Raw genomic sequence first — 22,972 nt, 5'->3', positions numbered from 1 at the left:
GCAGGCATCATGACAGCCCCAAGGCTAACCACAAAAGGCCAAAGGATGGGCGGTGGCCCAATCCCTGGGAATCCGAGCCCCTTCCCCAGGGCAGTTGGATTGATCCCACCTGTAGGCGTGTGAAGCTACCAGACATAAAAAGTAACAACATCACGCCTAGGGGCCCTTGGCACTCTCTCTCCCCTTTGGAGACAGCCTGCACTCTGTCTATGGAGTGTGTACCTACTTTTACTTTAACCTGAGCACCCAATTCCCACACCTCTTTCCTTGCCTTTCTCTTGCCTTACACTCTATGCAGTATGTACCTCTCTGAATAAATCTACCTTAACTCAATGGTGGCTTGCACTTGAATTCTTCCCTGCACAAAGCCAAGGACCCACACTTGGCAGGGGACGTCCCAGGGGCTCAACCGAGACCCGGGACTTGGCCCTCCTCTCACCCCACATCCGTTTTCCTGCATCAAAAGCATTAATCCTATTTTACAGCTGGAATCTGAGCTCAAGAGAAATGAAAGACTTGCTGAAGGTCATGCTTGGTAGAAGGTGAAGAGATTCAAAGCAAGGTCTGTTTTATTCTCAAGCCCACAATTTCTCTAGGACACCCCTCTGTCAGCCAAGAGAAATCTGGAGCCTGCGTCTGTGAAAGGCACAGCACTCCTTGGAATAAAAAACTCCATGCTCTTATGTGGCCTGTCTGATCCTTCCTACTTTAGCCCCTGCCTTCTTTTCTGACTTCATCTCATGCCACACTCCTCACTCAAGTTCCAGCTTCATTAGCCCTGTCTTTGTCCTTCAAACACACAAAGCTTGCTCCTGCCTCAGGGCCTTTGCACTTGCTCCTTGCTATAACTGGAGCACTCTCCTCTCAGATATTCCTAAAGATGGCATTTTCTTATTGTTCAAGTCTCAGTTCAAACAGCAGGTCAAGGAAAAGACATTCCCCGACAACGTCAGCTATGGGAGCCTCTGATCTCCACCTGTCCCCCCTCTCTAGTCCATTCTCTAGTCCACTCGCCTGTTTTAACTTCTTTGTAGTGTTTATCAATACCTGAGTTTATCTTATCTGTTTTTACACATTTATTACCTGCACATTCCCCAGCCCTACAAGAATAAAAGCTTTATCAAAGACTGAGGCTTCTGCAACAATGAGAATAGCACCTGGCACACAGTAGATACTCAATTAACACTTATTGCATGAATAGTATTATCTCCATAATACTTGTTGAAATCAATTTCTGCTCTAGAGTTAAAAGAGGAAAAATCCTCTTCTCAGAAGCAGTTGCTATATGCCGAAACTATAAAGAATAGATTTAAAAGCTTGTTACAAGGACTCAAATGAATGGGATTACATTTGATTCAAAATCCAGATTGTAGTGACATCATTCATTCTTTTTAAAAAAAATTTCTTGCACACGTACTGTGTCCTAGAATTGGGGTTATGACAATGAAAAGACAGTTCCTGACCTCGTAGAACTTAAAGTCACAGGATGATGTTCAAAATGTAATTCCAAGAAGGCCTGGTAAGTGTTGTGATGGGGAAAGTGCCAGCAGCCCAGAGCAGGGCCACCTAATCCAACGCAGGAATCAGGGGAGGTGGGATGGAAAGATGACATTTAAGCTGAGAACTCAAGGAAAAGGTAGGGAAGGTTACTTGTTCCTTGTAGAGGAAATGCAAGTGTGAGGGTAACAAATGCACATGAATTGAGGCGCCCAGCAAGCACTGTAAATGAACCAGTTCACCAGACACCTATCAGCATATAAAACACAAAGCACTCCACATTTGGTCAAACATACAGCCATCTGGGTAATTTTCTATATTTGCATTTTTGATAAAGACACAAGTACAGAGAAATATTTCTCTACTCTTATAAAAAAAAAAAAAAAGAGTGTAGTGAGTGTAGTGATTAATTACAGACTGACATTCAGCCTCAGGGGCAGAGAGCAATAGGGCGTGGTGGGGACTGTGGATTCCAGACAAGCACGGGTCCTGGGTAGACTCAGTGTTGACAGATCTTTTCATATTTCCAGAGAAGCTAGAAATACAGATTTTTATTTTTAAAATCTTCTTTTATGTTGACGCAGAAAATATTTAAACAATATACATAGCAAGCAAAACACACTTACAGGGAGGATCAGGCCTATGGGTCTATAAAATGGGATTTAAAAAAAATGGTTTTTTTCCTAAACACATTCATTTGAATTTGATAGGACTGGTACTACTTGAAACTACCATTCATCCTGAAAGTGCCCACCAGGCAGTAGTAACAATAACCCACGCAATAATAAAAAGTTGGTAACAAGAAAGAGTTTTACTAAAAGTTTTCAACAATGGCATAATGCTGATAACCTAGATCTTTTCAAAATTACTGTATCTATGCACAGGCTAAATGCAATGGACAATTGCTAGGATTCTAAGTGCAAAAATATTTAATTTTTTTTTAAGTTTCTAGTGGGAGACATGTAGATTCAGAGAAAAATTTATGAAGTCAATGCTAAGTGTATCCATCTAACATCATACATTTAATACGATACAGAATGTCCACAAAGTAGGTCATTTACTCCCTCCCTGCTGTCTTAGAATGGGGGTGGTCTTTTCTTACATATTTTTTTTTCTCCTTTTTGCAAGTATGAACTCCGTGGAGCAAATGGTTTCTATTCAACCATCCAACTCAAACACCCTTGTCATTCTTCAGCAAGAGCTCTATTTAGAAGTTCCCAGAGAAATGAAAGCGAGAAAACCCAGTTCATACGGGGAATGGATATAAAGAGCTCCATTAATACAGCTGCTCGGCTTGGACACTCAGCAGGGCCTGATAATGTGTTTTATTTGGACCTATCCTCTGCTGTGAGCTGGTGATAAGGAGGGACTTGAAGCTCAGACACTCACTGTACTACCCGAACTCAGCCCCTTATTGATTCAGAAACAATGCCCCCTTTCAGATCACACCCGCTTAAGTGAATAATAATGAGGCGATACAGGGGAGAAATCATGGTACCGCGCTCAGAGCAAAAGGAGGCAACACAGTGGGGCTTTATTCCAGGTGCCGCTCATGCCACGTTTGAGTCATTGTGGCCAATTCATTTAACCTCACCATAGCCTCTTTTCTCTGCAAGATAGGGCTGGAGTGCTCGCTTGGAGCTGCAGGACTTGGGGACATCCCTCCAAAGAACTCTATTATTAAGAACTGAACTCTCATTTTACAGCAAGTTTGGCGACCAGTCTCCACACAGCCCATGTGGGCACCAATCAGACTTTTCAGAATCAGATTTGAAAAGGATCTCAACGGTCCAGCTTGGGTACCACACCCACAGCCAATTCCAGGCTCCTCCAGCGGCTTCCCCAACTTGACTCCAGCTTCCAAAGACCCTGCTCCACTGGCATCTCCCGATCACCCTTCACTCTTTCTGCTCCGCCACACTGGACCCCTGCAATCTCATTCCGGCCTCCTGACTTTGCACTTGCTATTCCCTGTGCCTGGACTGCCACTCCCTCAAAGTGTCACCGGGCTCAGCTCAATGTCACCCTCAGTGACCTTCTCCACCATCCCATGTAATGTTCCTCCTCCATCACTCTGCCATATTACCCTCTACCATTTTCTACAGGGCACACACCCCTATCAAAAGTGATCTTGGATTACTATATATAAAATAGATAAACAACAAGGACCTACTGTATAACACAGGGAATTATATTCAATTTCTTATAATAAGCTATAATGGAAAAGAATCTGAAAAAAAAATATATGTATGTATTTGTGTAACTGAATTGCTTTGATATACACCTGAAACTAACATTGTAAATCAACTATACTTCAATAAGAAATAAAATTTTTTTAAAAAGATCTTGGAAACAATTTCTTCAGTTGTTTTCTTTCAGTCTCTCTTCCTAGAACAAAACCTTCAGGGGGGCAAGGCAAGCCCTGTCCTGTCCACAAGTGGATATCCTCAGTGGCTGGAATTGTAGCTGACACAATCTCAGATGCCTTCAGAAACCAGGCAAGTGACAGCGATGAGTGACAAAGACCGGACGTAAGGCAAGAAGGAGGAACATGCACTTCTGTGAGTCTATGGCCGGAGAAGAGCATTCAGTATTTAAACCACGTGGAAGGCCAAACAAAACATGGCAGAAAGCTGAAAGCCCTCTCTGCTAATGGCTCCAACTCGGCCAGGCTCATCTTCAAAGGCAGTTCCCAGCGCGGTACCTGCTGAGCCTGATGGTGTCTGGGAAGCCCAGGGAAGACGTTCTTTCCTCCCCGGATCCAGCACCCTCCTAGTTTTTTTTTTTTTTTTTTTTTTTTTTTTTTGATTTTTGGTTTGTTTTGTTTCCAGTGACTGTGTGTCACCACTGGCAAATATATTCCACCAAAGACCCAGTTAGGTTTGTTTTCCGATTTGCCTCCAAAACACAACTACCTTCTTTCAGAAAAATGCAATTGGAATTTTGAACCAAATTTCAATGAGAGTTAAAGAATTCGAATGGAAAGAAATTAAGAATAGCAGATTATGAAAAAAAAAATCAGTGAGGGGAGAATGTATTGTCTGGTTTATTTCTACATGATTTAGCCTCTGACTCCCACCAGGTTTAGGCTATCGGTAGAAAGAAATTTCTTTCTCGAGTCTCAGAGCATGCACTGACTGACACGTGCTGCCCAGAAGCAGAAAATCTGCGTCGACTGGGATTAAACATTTTTCTGTAAGTAACCCGCAATCAGTGAAATCCCCATGGAGATGTCTGAAATAGACTTTTATATTCAGCAGGAGTAGCAAATCCCTCTAAGATGAGAAATTCATAGTCCTCAAGCAAAATTTGAGCAGATCTGAAATCAGAATATTCTTCTGAGGTTGGAAAATTTTGGCATTTCTCTAGCTTGGAAAAAAAAATAAATTGGGAAGTGGAAGTTTATGTCCTCAGAAAGACTGTTTGCTCTGGGTTTTCTGTTCAATCCAAACCCAAAACCCATGGAAACACATCAGAAGGAGGGCTATATGTTTCATCCCAATTTCCACTGTGGTTGGGTACTTTTATGCAGGCAGAGACCCTTAAAATCTTGGGGTCTACTTCTCCAAATAAAGTTAGACCTCTGTGGCTCGTCCATCACTAACCAGTAGAATGCATGAATGGAACCAATCTGAAACTTCAGTTCTCTGCATTTCTGAAATCAAAAATGGATGTGAAGAGAGAAAAGCTACACTCACTGAAAATCAAACACTGATGACCCAGTAGGATCCCTCCACCCTCCCAAATACTTGGTTTGGGAGAAGTGTGAGTGTCAGCTCTTTAAAAAGAGTGATTTGGGGGTTACCCAACACTCTTTCAATTTTGCCAACACTGAGTGATGACTAAAAGTATTTTTGATCTGCAGATTGAAGTCAGCTTCAAAGCCATGTCTTTCCTAGCCTGCTGAGGCCACTGGGTATAGGCAGTGATCTCCTATGTCTTTAAAAGAAAATCAGAAACTCTTAGGATCATGACCACGGCTCCCTGACAAAGCCATCGCCCCAGTTCATGCAGCCTAACATGGATTAGTCTACATGAAGACCCCCCCACCTTCGCTTCAACGATATTCTTCCATCTGGAAACAAGACTTCAAGCACAAATGCAAAAGCCCTGGCAAAGCTGCTTAGAATTTGGCATTCCCACAATTCCATTGTTTGGTCCAATCTGGGGAGGCCAGAGGAGGAGAGCTGAGAGGGGCAGAGGGTTCTGAGTTACAAAGCCCCCAGCTCCCATTGTTCCCAGCGTCGGCTCCCTCTCTCCTCTCTCTGAAGTGGCGGGTCCCCTGACGCCCTCTGCACGCCCCTCCGTCTTTGAAAGGCTTGGGCATCCGCTCTGCATAATGTTGTGGGAGGGTTATTTAGGCTCACTGAGACAAAGGGCCGGGCAACTCGACGCCCTCTCTGCAGGACTGAACATCAGACAAGAAAAGAGCCAGCCTGTCCTGAAGCCCTCGCCCTGGTGGCAGACTTTTAAATAAAGTCCTCGGGTGTCTGCATCCCTTTGGACTCCGTCAAATGGGCTAAACGTTAGTGGTGTCTTTATTATTGCTCCCCGCTCCCCCAGACAGCAGCTTGGAGGGAAGCAGGGAGGAGACACAGACATTGATATCCTTTACCTCCCCTCTCGCCCAGAGCTGCAAATCCTGACAGTGGAAAAAGACAATTGGAAAAGAGGGCAGCGTTCTGCTTTGTCTCCCACAGCCATTCAGAGGTTGATAAGAGAAAGGTGGAGAGGCATTTGAATGGGGTGAGACCCAGCCTATGAATGGGAACCATTGCAAAGCCATAAAACCTTCTTTGGGGGTGCACATCATAAAAAGTGGACATATTTGGGAGTCTTCTTGGAAAAGGCTTTCTGAAGGTCAATGCTGGGTTTGAGACAGATGTTGGCAGTTTGGCTGAGTGTTTATGAATTTTATAGTTGGAAATAGTCGATGGGGCCTGAAAGCATTCTAAACCCCACTGTTAACCAGGAATAAAAGCATTACTGATTCTCAAGAGTTCTCTCTCCTAGCAAAGAAGTCCTTTGTCAGAGGGAAAGATATATAGATAAATATATTTATCACTTGTCACATTACAAAATTCCTGCTGACTCTAAAGGAAAACTCGTCCACTTTCTTTGCCCAGTTAGCCAGAAAACTGATGCGCAAGGGGAGGGCTCATGGTAGGACCTATCAAAGGTTGGCTGACCTTGGCCAGAGATTCTTTAAGTATACCAACCCGTTTCTCTTTGTTTGGGACAGACCCCAAGGTAGTGACACTGGGGTGGCTCTGAGGGGTTTCCTGGGAAGTGAATAGACAGGAGTTTGTGACAGACCCCCAGGGGCCTTTTATCTGGACCTTCAGCTGCCTGTAACCAGCCAGCCTATGAATGACCCGGGAGGCCAGCTGACGGCACAGAAGCCAGCTAGAGGGTGAGCGGAGAGCCAGCGCCCGGGCTGTGCCGGCCGCTTCAGCCGCCACGGGGCAGCTGAAATTGAATACACGGTCCTGTAAATTGGTTACAGAAACACAGTTCAGAAGGAGAAAGCAAGTCAGAATGATCAAAAGCAGGAGGGACTAATACCAATGGACACCTCAGTAAAACAATTGTAAAATTTGAGCCACTGCCAGGAGCGCAGAGATGTTTCAGCATCTCAGTTTATACACAGGGTTGGAGTCTGGAGAGCGGGCCATGAGGATGGTTTTGTTTTTTGGGTTCTGGTTTTCAATCTGCCAGTGACAACACATTATTATTTTTTTTTTTTAATTCTGGGGGGGGAAGCATCCAGCTTATAACATCTTCAAGACTCTCCAGATTCTTAATACCAGTTCCACATTTTTAATTAATAACAGTATAGCCCATCAGGTGTTTAAATTACAGAAGAGGAACGTGTGAGACAAACGTTTATTTAATTTTTAATTGTCAGAATATTTGGTGTTCTTCTCTGGCGGAGAGGAAGCCGGAGGGAGAGCCCGCTGTTGCCACCCCGAACCCTCACCCCCAGTGACAGTGAGGCCGACCCTGTTCTGAGACTGGGCAGGCACTTCCTGGGAAAGAACTGCTCAACCATGTGAGATGAATTAACTGTTTAGGGCAAAGGAATCTGATACTGTTAGTTTCTTCACACACCAGAGTGGGGCTGTCAAATTGGAGTTGAGGGCAAGGCAGTGACCCATATAATTTAGAGATGGTGGGGGAGGGAAAAGATTGTTTGGATGTATATTTTATAGCTAACTACCAAACAAAGGCTACCATCTAAGGCGGGATGGAACAACGAGCAGCTAATGAATTAAGAACGTTCTGGGGCACCCTTCTATTCTGAAAGATAATGATTTCTTTAAGGAAACTGGAATCTGTTGACGGTAGGCATCAGCACTTGAGAATGTTGACTCAGCCTGCTAAATTTAAGACTGTAATCTGTTTCTGGGAAGACAAACGGGTCTTCCCTTCCTTGTGATCACTATTGTCCTTAAAAAGAAGCCAAACAGCAAGTCAATCATTTCTTGGTTTCGCCAGAGCCAACACCATGGAAACAGAATGTTAGGTGTGCAGGGACCAGGCATCTTATTTTTCATTTCCTGGTGCACTAGTTCATGGGCCATATTTATTGCTGATCCACATACTTTACTGACTTTCCTGTTTGAAAGGAGAGTTGCGCCTTCTTGCCTCTGCTGGGAAGAAGTGCCAGAAAGCCTCTCCTCCCCCACCTCCTCTCTACCTCCAGGTGCAATCTCCCTTACAGTTGTCACCTATGTTGAGGGGTCCTCCTTGACTACTTCTATATCCCTTCACCAACAGGATAAACCATACCCTCTCCGTACTTTCAAAGCACCCTTTATTAGTGGTAGATAAGTTACTTTATCTCTCAGAGCCTGTTTCTTCATCAGTAGGACAGAAATTATGCCTTGCAAAGGTGATATAAGAAAAAATACATCACACGGAAGACAATAAACACAGTAACGCGCGTATACTGACTATTTATTAAATGTGGTTTCCTCTCTTCTATCTATATTACTATTATCAAATATATGTTTTACTGTGTTCTTTTTACCTGTTTCCCAGTATTAGTTTCTTGGGTGCAAAGAACATGTCTTTTGTTCATTTTTGTATGCCCAGAATTTCGCATAAATAGCCTGCAACACAGTAGGTTCACAATGTTGGATGAGTGGATTAAAGGATGATAATGAGCTAGTGAATTTATCTGATAAATATTTATTTCTCTCCTACTGTGTGCCGGGTAGTTTCCTAGGTACTGGGGACGCAGTGGTGAACAAGACAGAGACAACGTGTACTCTCACAGAAGTTAGCCTAAGGGATGTCTGGGGAGTGAGTAAGGACGATAAAGAAGCAGCATACAGTGACGATCTGAGGAGGGCATTCTTATATACAGTGTTCAGAGACGGATGGACGGATGGATGGGTAGATGGAGGGAGGAAAGGAAGGATCGAGGGATAGATGCTAAATGAGAATTTTTGAATGAAGTTTTAAAAGGACCTACCTAGTAATCTTATATGAGCCCAGGGAAACTAAACGTTAAATCTGGATCTTCACGTGCCCCTCGCTGCCAATTACTGACACTATTACACTGCTGTCTTTAGGGACTCACGATTCATACAAAAGCCTTTCTGGAAACGAGGACAATGTGCCAGTCTTTCCTGGTCTTCCTGCTGCCACCACTAGTGGCAAGCCTCCCCCCTGCCCAGGCTCACGGTGGCCTTTAGTATGTCTGCTGGGTGCTCTTTCTTGCTTCTCTTACTCCAGAATCTTTCTTCCCTCTGCCCCAGGACCCTCTGTAGGATCAATGAACATCTTCACCACCCTGGCCAGTTTGAGTAAGGTGAGTAATATACTCCCCTCTCTGCCAGAAAAGGGTGTTTGAGATGAAATTTCCTGGGTGTCAACGTAGCTCTCCCCAACTTGGCTTTAAATCACCAGATGCTAGAGGGAAATTCACTGCCAGAGAATAGCTGACCGCTTTCAACTCACCATAGAATCACAGCCCCAAATAAAACGAGAAACGCTTTGTTTTATTTTTAAATGAAAGAAGTGCCTTTTAAGTCCAAGATTTCTAAGTGCACTTAGAACATGTCCCATTTCTCCCTCCATGTAAGGGCTTTTGTTAGCAGAGAAGTACAGCAAAGTAGCTTGATCAAGGGAACAGTTAGTGTCCTTAGCAGACCCCACAAGAGAAAAAGACCCAGAACGCCCAGTCTGACAGACCCCTCCCAAAGTGATGCTCAGTTTCAATTTCTGTCTCATGATTCCATGGTCCAGCTCCACCCGCCGCTCTGTCTCCAGGTACCACTGTATCCCTACCTACCTGGTCTCATACCCGACTCTACTCTTTCAAGAACTCCACTTGAGTCAAATGAGAGCAGCCACATGGCTCAAGCAGACCTTAATCTCTCTGCCCACTCACCTCACTACTTGCATCCTTTGCTATGTGCCCCACATAAAATGCCCTCTCTCTCACTGCCTGTTGAATGGCCATCTATCCATCAAGGGCCAATGCCAAGGTCATTTTCCCTATGAAATCTTCTTAAATCTCCCCAGCAAGCAAGCATATTTTCCCTTTGTGTAGAATTTGTTGCACTAATTATATGGCATATTCCTACCTGCTTTGTATTAATGTTACTAATTTATGTGCCTTGAATGATCACTAAGAACGCTGGTGTCAAAAACGGTCTCAGATAGTCTTTGTATCAGTGGAGCTTAGCATGATGCAAGGCCGGTAGACACTGCACACAGTAAATGCTTTTTGACTGACTGAATGAATGAATTAATTAATGAGTCACTGTTTGGGAGGGCTCATCTCTGACACAGGTTCTCCTCCATCACAAATCTAGGAACTATAAAGATGAGGAAGTTAATTTTTTTTTTCACCTTTAGGGTTTAATTGTAAGTCTCTTGTGCTAAGTTTTCCTATTAAAACACCTTTCAAAAGTCCCCTAGGCTTTGTTAATAAGACTAATGGAAATTTCACTTCCACCATTGCTACCTGCTAATGGAATTTCTAAAGGTCCTTTTCTTCACTTTTTCCAACAAAAGACTATTTTTATTTTATATCAATATCTTTAAACTTTCAGAAACACTGATTCTAATGCATAACCAAAGCCAAAACTGTCATTTAAAAATCTTAAATCTCAGAGATAGTGAGAGAGAGAGCTTTAATGCCATTTCCCCGTAATTAGGAGATTTCCAATGAGCTAGCTATTTGGCAAGCTTTACAGAGATATGGGAATATATTTTACTTCTGAAAATGGAGGCCAGGTGAGCTAATTATTAATTTACATTCAGATTTTAATTCCCTGAGACTCTCTCTGGCCAACTTTATAGTCAATAACTCATTCCCTCACAAAATGAGTAATTAAAGAAACAGGGAGAGGTTTTATAAAGATGGACTCCTACAGACAAGTCGGCAACATGGCCTCTGGGGGTCACCTTTATGTTAAACACCCCCCCTACTGTATTAAAATGCCGACACTTCCAGCTGTCTTTTTTATTTTATTTTGAGAAAACTAGATCTTATCTATTAGGAAGTCTCTTTGAAGAAAAATTAAATGCTATGAGATGTGTGCTATATCTAAATTTATCTGGGTAGTTACGAGGAAAGGAACTATCTACTGAAATCAAAGCTTTGATCTAGTTTCTTTTGTTTTCAAATGGAATCGGCTTGGCTTCTCAGATGGCCTGAACCAGATATGCTGAAATAGATGAAGAGGGTCCCTGTGATCCCCAGTAAGTTCTCTTATCTGCTTCCCTGAGCAATTACACATACCAGGTATTTTTTTTCCATTGAGGTAGAATGCAGGAAATTTATCGTCTTAACTGTTTTAAAACATACAATTCGCTGATATTTAGCACATTCGCAATGTTGTGCCTCCATCACCTCCCCCTATTACCAAAACATTGTGACTATCTCTAAATTAAGGAAACCCCATCCTTGTTAAGCAGTCACTCCCCATCCCCCCAACCCCCACAGCTCCTGGCAACCAGTAACCTACTTTCTGTCTTTCTATAGATTTGCCAATCCTGGATATTTCGTATAAATGGAATCATAAAATGTGTGACCCTTTTTGTCTGGCTTCTTTCACTTAGAATCATATTTCCAAGTTCATCCACGTTGTAGCAGGTATCAGAACTTCATTCCTTTTTATGGTTGAATAATAGTCCACTGTGTGCAAAGACTACATTGACTTTACCCATCACACCAGGCAAGTTCTCTTCTGTGACCTGTTAACCATGCGAAGGGACCCACACTTTTGGGCAATGGAATCATTCCTGGCTTGGAAAATTGGAAGAAGGACCTAAAAATGGTGTTCCAGGGCCTGAAGCAAGCTCACCAAATGACATGTTTACTCCCATCTAAGAACAAAGAGGTCAACAGTGGGCGCTGACAATTTGACATGGTGCACCAAAAGCCTAGAACATGTTTATACTGCTTCACTCCGTCAGTACACATCTAGAAATTCATCCTAAGGAAATAACAGGTGAAAACAAATATTATGTCCCAGAGTATTTATCACTCAGTTATTCATATTAGCAAAAAATTGAAAGTAACATAAGTACCTAACGAAAGGAGATTGGCTAAGGAAACCAGGGCACATCCTTTCCATAGAATACTCTGCAGCCATTAAAATAATATTCTCAGAGAGCATTTCAGGCTATACAACAATGCTCACAATACATAATTAAATTAAAAAATAACACAAAGAACTGTTTTTAGTACTACACATCCTTTTCCAAAAATTATGTGTGTAGCTATGTATAGATACACACATGCATGTGTAAATAAATATACTCAAATGTTATGCTAACAGAAGTCATCTCAGAAAGGCAGGATTATGAGCTATTCTTGTCCTTTATAATTTTTTTTGTTATTTCCCTATTCCTATATTGCACAGGCATGACTTTAAAAAAGTCAACAGACATGTGTGAAACCAAGGACATGACCCCTAATGTACCGATCCCTCCCTCCCCATCCAGATCATCTATTGGTTTCTCATCCACAGCAATCTATTCACTATCTACAGTATTCAACCCCTTATCTCAAAAAATCATTTTCCAAATAAAATACAGGCTCAGAAACATGACCATGGTTTCCCCCAAGCATCACCGTTCTCTACGGCTTCTCTACTCCTCTTTCCCAACCATGGTCCATTCCCCTCCTCCTTCCTTGTCTTCCTGTGACTGCTCACCTGACATCCAGGTCTACCCCTTCCCCCCTCCCCAATCCCCATTTCCAGATCCCCCTGCCCAAGGGATCTCCACCCCCTTGAATTCTGGTTCCCTTTTCTGTTGGAGCTATCAATGGGATAACTTCCTAACACTATTTTTGGGTGGAAATACTTGGGTTTTATGTCCTCATTAGATTGTAAGCTCTGAAAAGACAGGATGGAATCTTTTCTTGGGGAGGGTAAGTCCCTTAGAAAACCAGATCCAGTACATGGCACACAGCAAACATTCACTACATACTTGTCCGATGGACAAATGGAAAGCAGTTCTTCACAGCCAATTTTGTGTACCTTTAAACAGCACTTTGGAAGACAGCTTGGCAGGATAAAAATATTTTTTATCCCATCACATAGTAGACAACTCAGAGACTCAGGGTCAGACTGCTGCTTCACTCTTCATTTCGCAGTGATTTCTTCTCCTGGGGTGATCTGGCCAAGCTCCCTGTGGACCTGGGAAGTGGACCTGGTGATCTCCAGTGGACCTGGGAAGAGGTGGAAGAGATGCTTGTGAAGCTGCACTTTATTCCTAGTTCCTCATTTGGAATCTCTTGATAAGAGTCTCAATGAAGGCCTCTGTTTGAAAAGCTTGAGACTAGCATTTGGCTCAAGGACCTGAATGAGAACAACTATTTTTCCCCCTGAAATCTGTGTATTTACTAAAGGAATACGTATAGAGAATTTATTAACATGACAGAGATTTACTGACATGAGGAAGCATATGAAAACAAACTGAACAGATAGGCTGCAAATCTTTCCAAAAGATCTACTCTAACATGAGCCTTGTCCTTCAGGGGATTTATTTCAGCACAATAAACAGCAGACACAGGATGACTGAAACAATAAGACAGTAGTCTCCCACCCACCCACACTCTGCAAAGTGATTTATATCAGCAACAGATTTAGAATTCCTCTTTGGATTCCGTACAGAGAGGGATATTTTTATTAAATTGCCTTAAGGACATTTTATTTTCCAAAGTTGAATCAGAACCTTCATGGGAACCAAAAAGGAGGTTCCACTCTTCTCCTTATGGAGGTAAGAAACAGCTCTCTCCGTGAGACAGGCTCACTGTTTCCAACACACCGCCTGTTATCCTGGCTTCAGTCTCTGGTTTCTCCACCCTGTCTCTCTGCATCTCTGCCTCTGGATCCAGCCAAGACCTTCAACAGATCAAGCTCTGTCTTATATCATGACCTCTGCATATACCCTTCCTTCAGCCTAGAAAGTTCCTCCCTCTCTCTTCTCTGAACAACTGTGGCTTCATTTCTCAATTTAAATGTCACTTCCTGGGAGGGAGACATCCCTTGGTGTCCCCCCCAACTCTGACAATCTAAATAAGGTCCCCCAGTTTCACTCTCTTGAGCATCCTCTCCTTAATTGCAGGAACAGTTATCACAGTCTGTAATTATATGTTTGTGTGGTTGTTTATGTAAAGTTTGTTACCCCCTCTAGAATGGGAAGTTTGTAAAAGTGGGAGTCTTCCTGTTTTGCTAATCCCAGCGGCTGGCAAGTATAAAGTGCTCAGTAAATATTTGTTAAGACCGAAGAATCAATGACGACCTCCCAAACCTGGACCCAAACACTCCCACTTGCCCTTTCCATAAGCCTGCTCTCTCTCTCTTCAGCCAGCAGGTAGCTCCTGACTATTTCCACTTCCTCACCCGCACATTTAATAGGAGGACAGACTTTGCCCACCTACCGGGGCGCTGCAGGACTCGCGCAGGTTGACTGGAAAACCCTGAGACACTGCAGAAAGGCTCAGTGATTATGAATGTGCTTTCCAAATTTCCAAAATAAAAATATGATCACTCAGAGGTGATGTCCTACACATGTATGTACGTTGGAGCAGAAGTGCTCTCCCTGGTGTGTTTATTTCCTGAATGTTACGGTTCTTTCGGAAACGCAAACGAGCCGCGAACTGGGGGGTGGGAGGGGCTGATGCACCTGTATCCACCGCTGGGGGCACGTGCGCCTGCGCAGTGAGCTCAGCGCCCGCGCGACGCCCTGGTGGTGTGTTTCCATTCGAGATGGCTGCCGCCGGGAAGGCCGGGCCGGAGCTGTTAGGCGTTTAAATGATGTGCTTTATACGGATGATCTGTGTTTCTAGCCCACTCTGTTTCACTAGGTTTCCGGCAAATAATTCCTTGACGTCTGCTGACAGTTCAGTATGCCCTCTGATAGTGTGCTCTGGTGTCAGCAGACAGAGCCGGGAAGCTTTGATCTCAACGCGGTGATTGTCACCAGTGGCCGCACGTTGGAGATGTTCCCCCTTGGAAGCCCTTCAACAAACCGGAGCATTCACAGGGTGAGCGTTTCCAGTGTGGTCAGACTCTAAGGCCCCTGCCCGAAAATGGGCCTAAATGGCTTCCACTGAATAATGCCAGATTCCTGACAAAAAATAAATAAATGCTCCCCCACCCATTTGCCTCTCTCCTTCCCTAATCTGTACCCCTACCCCTCCAAAAAAAAAAAAAAAAAAATAGAAGAAGAAAAGAAAAAGGAAAGCTTGCAGCTCTGCCAAAGCCTTTTAAGAACCATTCCAAGGAGCCTCGGACAACTCTGGCTCTCTAAAAGGATACCATTGTAAAGGCGAGCTCTCATATTTCAATGACATACGTATATGTCTCATAGAGACGAAGGTTTATGTGTCTCAGGCTTTCTCCTTAGTTAACCACAATTGCAGGGAAATGGCACCACATTCATAGAGTTAAATGTGGTAGCAATTACTTTGCTGGCAAAGGAGAAGGAGGGTCGTGATGGCCTAAGTCCTACGAGTCAGGATTAAATAAACGTGTCTTTTAGAGTTACACTGATAACTTGGAACACTCTGTCTAGGCTGACTGTTTGATGCTGCAACTGCTTCAGGAACCAACATTTCTCATACACAAACCCATCCTGACTTGGCCAGAAGGCATGTGGGACAACTGCAGAATAAAAATCAGTTTAAAGAAAAAATTAATACACACATGACGTGCATATATACACAAACACATACACTGATTGAGAAAACAACTCCAAAATAATCCTCAACTTGTAGATTATTAAATACTTTTAGATATCAGGAAATAACTTGAAAATTGCTTTTCCTGTATCATATTTACTAAAATGGCACTATCGCATACTTTAGGGAAGGAAAGATATGGGTCGGGTAACCTGAGCATTGTTTAATGGTCACTGATTTTACTAATGGCCAGCCAGGCTCTTTTGGGTTTCATTAGAACACAAGAATGCGATCAGATTCCTGTGAGCATGATAAAACTAGATGGCCATTTTCAAATGCAATATGGTTTATGTTTAAGATCCCAGTTCCAGCTGGAACAGAAAATGATTCTCTTTCTGTCTTTCCCTCAGTGGTTAGAATACCCACACACGAATAATTTATACAAAGAGCTTCACAAGTCAACAAAACATAGAGGAAATATAGATCCCATCACTTCTACCAGTCAAATGCGTCAACTCTTGGACTGGAATAGAGAGGCTGTATATAATAGAACACAGCAAAAGAGCAAGTCTGGGAGGAAGCATTTTTCCAGCATGAGAAATGGTGGAGAAATCAGAAGTTTTCTCCAAACTGGGGACAGCAGAGATACTGAGTTCAGAACGCCAATAATCCCACAAACTCACCAGTGTGTCTAATAGCCTTGGCCAGCCAGCCTAACGTTAAAAAGCAGTCCTCAAAAAGAATGCCACAAAGGAAATAGGTGAGGTGGCCACGAGGTGTTGTAAAGAGCAGAAAATTTTCTTAGAGGGGGAAAAAAATGTCCTAAAAGAGAAAGGTATTTTTAGATAGATAGGTAGGTAAATGGATGGATGGAAGACGGATGGATGGATGGATAGATACATAGATAATCTACCTATTTAGACAGATACATAGATAGAGCTGAAGATAAAAACAAAAGTTTTATTTATTTCCATTTTATCCCAGAGTCTAAGAAGTAGAAAAGTGTTTCTTTTCTATAGATTGACCAACTCTGGTTCCAAAGAACTGTTTTCTACAAATTCCTTTTGAGATCAAGTAGCTGTGACTGCCTTTAACATTTACAGAGCCCAGAATAAGCATAAATGCCGTAAACCTAAACACTGTAAAGGTATGTATTATGATCGCAAACTGTTAAAATCAGTTCTGTCCTCCTACGTTGACAAATACACCTTCCTAATGACTTGAAAGGCTGGGTTCAAATTTAGAATTCTCTGGAGTTTCTTGTGAGAATGTTGAGGAAGAGGCAGATGAGCCCATCAGCCTGGCTCTCTTCTCTTCTCCATCCCTTTGCACACCATGGGGGTCCCTGTGAGCACACATGTCCACCCTAGCCCACACATCCAACTTCTACCCACAGCTTCAAGAACAGTCATCCCTTTAATATCCACAGACCCGCATTTGTTACCAGCAGCATAGTTCACCTTTGGAAGGTCAAGTCCAGGGATGATGCCTCCAAGTCCTGGAAGCAGGTCTGGGTCCCTTTGGGCAGAGAATCCCAGGTACCTGGATAGTTGCCCTGTGGAAATCGGGCAGTGAAGGCTGCATTCCTCTTGGCCCTGCAAATTCTTAGCCCTTGGAAAGAGACATGACTGAGCTCACTAAAGCATGGGGCCCAGCACAAGGCATCACTTGCCCAAATCAAAGACCAATGCCTCAAGCAGCCATGTTCTTGATTAGCTAATGTCATCTTTAGAGAGTAGGAACAGGGAAGCGATGAAGTTGAAGGAAGGTAGTCTTTATATTAGTCATCTATTACTGTATAAAAACTTAGCCCCCAATTTCACAAATTAAAATAATAAACATTTATTAGATCAGGTTTCTCTGGGTCAGGAATCTGGGAGCAGCTAAGCTGGATGCCCATGAGGCTTCAGTCAAGCTGCGGGCTGGGGCTGCAGTCTCACCTCCAGGCTTGACCAGGGATAGGTGGACCTTGCCTCTAGGCTCACTCATGGTGTGGTTGGCAGGCCTCAGTTCCTCACAAGGTTGTGGCTGGAAGCTTTCATTCCTCACCACGCAAACCTCTCCATAGACTGTGTGAGTGTTCTTGTGACATGGCAGCTCCTCCCCCAGAGTAAGTGATCCAGGAGTGTGAGGACACACTCATGATGGAAACTGGTCTTTTTATAACCTAATCTCAGAAGTACCATCACCTCTGCCATGTGCCACTTGTCACACAGACCAACCCGGGCAGAGTGTGGGAAGGGAGCACCTACAGATGGAATGCCAGAAGGCCGGCGCAGCGGCGCCAGCGGCCCCACGGTTTGGGGCTACCAACTTTGGCTAGAGAAGCCCGAGTAAATGCTTTTGGAAGAAAGGAGGGGAGGAAGTCAGTCTCCAGTGCTTAGACTTGGAGATGGAATGCCTTTTCCTACCCATCCCCGTATCCTTCAAACCACTGCTCACTCCTCAGTTCCAGCTCAAACGTCCCACACCCCTGTCTGTGAACAGTTTCCTGCCTCCCCAGATCCCCTCTGGGCTCTGCCCTCCAGCTACCATGCGCCCTCTGTGGCACTTTCCATATTCTATTGTAATTGTTGGGGTTTGCTCTCTTATTAAATATCCAGCTCCAAGGCTCCGTGCTTGGGTGGCAGTGGGGCCCTTCCCAAATGAACGGGGATATTATCACAAATCCTGTGATGTCCTCTCCACGTGGGGACCTCTTCCACCCTACCCCCAGCCACTAGATCTCCAGTCCCTGTTTTGTGCAGGTCAGCCCTGCAGGGCACCAGCCCACTGCTCCCTCCCTGAGCCAGATCAGGGCTGCATAAAATCTCCAAAGCCCTGTGAGAGATTCCTGTGGAGGCAGGCCCAGCTCCAGCCCCAGCCCCACCCTAGTGCCACAAAGGAGATTTTAGCCTAAAGAGGAAACATCAACTTTCTCTTTTCCTCAAATTTCCTTCCGTCTGTCCCTGCAACTCTCTTCCCAAAATCACACTGGAGTACAACTTGCAAGCTTTCTGGGAGTCACACAGAAAATGGCACTGCCTGTCTGAGTTAAAAGCCATGCTCTGTGTAGCTTTGTACTGCCCCAACATCACAAAAACTTAGATTAATGCCTAGAAGTCGTTTTAAGACATTTCATTTCACTAGAGCCTTTAAAGATATAGTCACTTAAAAGCTTTTTTCTCTCTTAAAAGTATAGTCTTTCCCCCCGAGTATGACAGCTGACTGTGACAATATAAGTGATCCCTTACACAGGAAAAAACAGCCGGCAGAGTTATTGATTCTTTACTTACTCTCTACTTCATTATATTCATAAAATCTGTTATAATTTTTAATAAAATCTCAGGCAACTTATGCCACTACTGACTTACTTAGCAGTTAGTAAATCATTTCTGATTTCTAAGGGTTGCTCGGTGTAAGTGTCAGTTCAATGGAAGCAGAACTGTTTTAAGTTGCAGTTACGATCAAGTGTAACTATTGCTGTCTCTCCCATCCCAGCTGATGGGCAATAGAATGCAGACCTTCTGTTTCTAAGAGCTGAGACACATCTGGTTCAGGTTGCTAGTGATCTGCAGTGGCTCATGTTCATTACCATCTAACAGCCGCTTGGCCATTGTCAGGGCTGTCTAGAGTCCAGCCTGAGACCTGAGACCTGAGACCTGAGACCCACATCTGCTGCAGATCTTGGAATCCCTGTACTTGGGACCCTCTCGCTGGCTGCCACGGTGTCAAACACACAGTACGTCAAACGACCAGTCTTCTGACTTAAAAGTCCCGGCCATCAGTGCTGAATGGGACCTCGGAGATCATGGAGTGAAGCTGCCGCTGGCAGTAGACAGGAGGGGTGGGGCCACCTGTCCCAGGGCTCCAAGTCTGTGGACAGAGAGTAGCCGGGAGGGTCTGTGTTGGGGGAGGGTCTGTCCTGGTGGAGGGCTGCAAAGTCTAGGGGGTGGGAGAGCAGACCCAGCCAGATAGCTTGGGCTACAACACCCTAATTCTTCTGCACCTCAGTTTCCCCATTCACCAAATGAAGACAATAGAGTACCTACCACAGGGTGGTAGTGAAGATTGAATGAGTTTATATTTGTGACACCCCCAGCATGGAGCCTGGCACCTTGGAAATGCTACAGGTGTTCGTTGAATGGATGAATGGATGGAGAATGAATAAGGAAAATGCTCTTTTAAATATACCAGTGGTTTTGAATTTTTGCTGAAGGCAAAGTATTATTTCTTAAAATGAAATCTTACACAGAAGCCATATATATGTACTTTACACACACTATATACGTGTATACAACAGAGATCTTTATAATTATTAAAATCAGACATACTGTGTATGCTGGTACAGTATTATCTGAGATTTCTATACATTTCACTCTGCTTTGCCAGATGAAGGGAAGCTCCTTCAGCTATGGTGTTGGCCCAGGGCAGCTTCGGGGCTGAGGTCTGTGTACAGAAACCCTGGGCCACTATCCACCAAGTCTGAAAGCGCTGAGGATGAGGGCAGACCTCAGCAGAGAGGAGGGGTGCAAGGGCCCTGATCTGGCCAGTCCAGGAAAGTCCTGAGGGGAGTGACAGCTTTGCCGGATGCCCTTGGTCGTCTCTGAAGTTCCCACAGACACCACCGGAGGATGTGGCTTCTGTCCTGGAGCCTATGAGCCAATATGGCAGCCAGAGAGACTGAAAGGACAGTTTACCCTTTTGCTAAAAACCCAACATCAAGGCCACAACTGACCACGGAGGGTGTCTGGGCGAGGCTTGAATCAGCCTGTCACCCCGGTAACAGGAGTCTCAGGGCCAGGCAGTTGTCAGGTAGGGTGTCTGAGGAATTTCCTGGCAGACTTAGAAAAATAGCTCTGGGGGCTGGGGTGGAGGGGGGACTTTGATCTCAGAGGTGGTCAACACAGCACCTTAAGGAGCTACATATTCCTTCTTTCTCCTTTCTTGAATGTGATAATACAGGGGAAAAAATCAAATTAAATTTTTAAGCTAAAAAATTAAAAAAGAAAAAAATCTAGGGATCTGTTTTTTCTTTTGAAGATCAAGATTTTTTTTTTCCTCCTCATCCCATGACAATTGGTTTTGTTCATTTGTTTGTTCAGCAATATGAACCTTCGGAGCCTACTTACTAAGAATCAGGTTAATTCAGACAGAAATGTGACAAATTAACTTAAGCATCACTCACTGAAAAAGGACCTGCTGTGCAGATGCAGGAATTGCTTCTAGGCCCATAATTCACACCATGGCTGGGGTTTTGTTGATTTCATGGAGGGTGGGGAGCTTTATGGATTGTGGTGATCTGTGTTGCGGACCACCCAATGTGAAAATAAACTCAACCACTCATTCTTTCAGCACACAGCCAAACTGAACGATACCAAAAATTACAGAGGGCAGGTCATCCTTCGCCACAGCCGAGAGGCAATATGTGTGTCGGGTCGCACAGCAGTTGATCTGCTGCCCCCACCAAGACCCACTGGGTCTGTGGACAAAGCCCACTCCTCAGAGGCAGCTGAAGCACTGGGTCCAGTGTGAGGTTTTGTCTTCTCAGTCGTTAAGATCATCCATCCTCTTAAGAGGTGACAATCTATTTATTCAACATCTGTTGGGACGATCACTCAACATTCATCCACTAACCATTTTCCAAGTACAGAAAAAGTCCAAAGTGAAGACAAAAAAGAAGGAGAAAAAGATAAGTTTCCTGCTCTGGAGAAGTCCTCAGTTCTAGGGAACACCCGACAAACTAAGAAGCCTATACGGACTAGAACCTGCTAGAACCTGCTAGAACCTGCAGTAAAGACCATCTCAAAGAAGCACACGGGAAGGGAACATGACGCTTTCTCAGAGAAAGTGATGTTTATAAACGGGGCCTTAAGGGACAGGAAGAAATGCACTTAGAATTTAAGAATTTAAGAATTTAAGAATTCTAAGTAGTTAAAGGAGAAAGTTCTAGATAGAGGAGACTGAGTAAACACTCCTCAGAGCACACAATAGGTGCCCAAAGCATCTGTAACTGAATAAATATTAAAGGGCTCATTCTTATCACCAAGGGAAGCAGCCAGTGTTCCAATGCTTAGAGAACCCGGAACACTCTTTGAAAGCAATAAATCAATATCTGAAAGAATATGACTCATTGAAACCTTATCAGAAAAGCTCTTTAAAGTGCTATCCACCAGGGGTGAAAACCTAATTTAGATTCCACTTTATCATTGTTTCACTATATCGTTGAAGTGAATATGTATCAGTGAAATCTTATCTCCAGACCCCAGAAAACATTCCCTTACTGTCCTGTCAGCCAAACTGAGATAAGGCTCACATGATAAACTGTGCCACCTTTAGATTTCCCGTAGACATTTCTTTCAAATAAACTTGATTAGGAGAGTTAAAAGATGGCTTTTTTTTTTTTTTAAGTACCAGGGAAAAGGCATTGTATCAGGAAAAGTGCTGGAACATTCCCGGTAGAAATCAAAGGAGAAGGTAGTCTTTGCTCCACTCCAAAGGAAATAAAGAGTTCGTTTGGCCGAGCAGATTTCATTATAAAAAAAAATTAATATCTCACCGGTCCACAAATCTACTTATCTTAAAGGTCAGTGCTTAGCTCATTGAGCAAGTGCTGAACGAGAGGCAGGTATAAAGTTTGGAGTCAGTCACTTTCTAACCCAACTTCATGAGTGCGGTCTACACAGGTCTCCTTGAAGACATTCACTGGAAGTCCTAAAGGACTGGGAAACACAGGGATTTTACTTGGAAAACATGAGAGAGAGCCAGAGAACATTTCAAATCACTGTTGCGTGAAACAGGAGGCTTGACACGTGAAAAAGAAGGCTGCCTAACTCCCCAGGGATGAAGAGCACACTCTGCCCGCCCCCTGGGAGCAGCAGGAGAACCGGCCCCATGACTCTGGACTCAAGTCTGAAATGAACCCAAACAGAAAATTTTGAAATTCGGAAAGTATCACTTCACTCTTTTTTGTATTATTCTTGAGTTCTGCACATCACTGCGTTTCCCTGTTCCGGCCAACCCTGGCCAAAATACACAGGGAAGGCTATTCTCACGGTGCTGCCGGGACCAGGAGCAGGAAGTTCCAGAAAGCCTTCTTGTGAAATCAAAGCTCCATTTGCAAACCCAAGAGATTTAGATAAAGGTCATGTGATGTCCTCAAGTTTTAGGTGCTTCTCAGAAGCCCAGATGTACATACCAGAGACTTAGCCCAGTTCTGTAAGTACCAGCCTGAGTCACTCCTTTCTCCCCAAGAAGCATCAAGAGCCCGTGAATAAGGCCCTGAACCCAGCCGACACAAGTTCTCCATTTACAGAACTTCCTGTATAGATATTGCTTGCA

The 22,972-nt window shown here is 43.9% G+C and overlaps 1 long non-coding RNA gene across 3 annotated transcripts in view; it reads right to left on the bottom strand.

Annotated features, from left to right (window-relative positions):
- The window catches only part of LOC123612780 (uncharacterized), a 430,881-nt gene that overhangs the window by 329,633 nt on the left and 78,276 nt on the right, over positions 1-22,972 (bottom strand). For all 3 annotated transcript variants that reach the window (XR_012510109.1, XR_012510108.1, XR_006720056.2), the window contains exon 5: positions 13,005-13,195. This is a non-coding gene — a long non-coding RNA (uncharacterized LOC123612780). The remainder of the gene's footprint in view (positions 1-13,004; positions 13,196-22,972) is intronic.

Source organism: Camelus bactrianus, chromosome 11 (assembly GCF_048773025.1).
Source record: "Camelus bactrianus isolate YW-2024 breed Bactrian camel chromosome 11, ASM4877302v1, whole genome shotgun sequence".
Lineage (NCBI taxonomy): Eukaryota > Metazoa > Chordata > Mammalia > Artiodactyla > Camelidae > Camelus > Camelus bactrianus.
The sequence above is the reverse complement of the archived record's forward strand: the minus strand, read 5'-3'. Positions and strand labels throughout refer to the sequence as shown.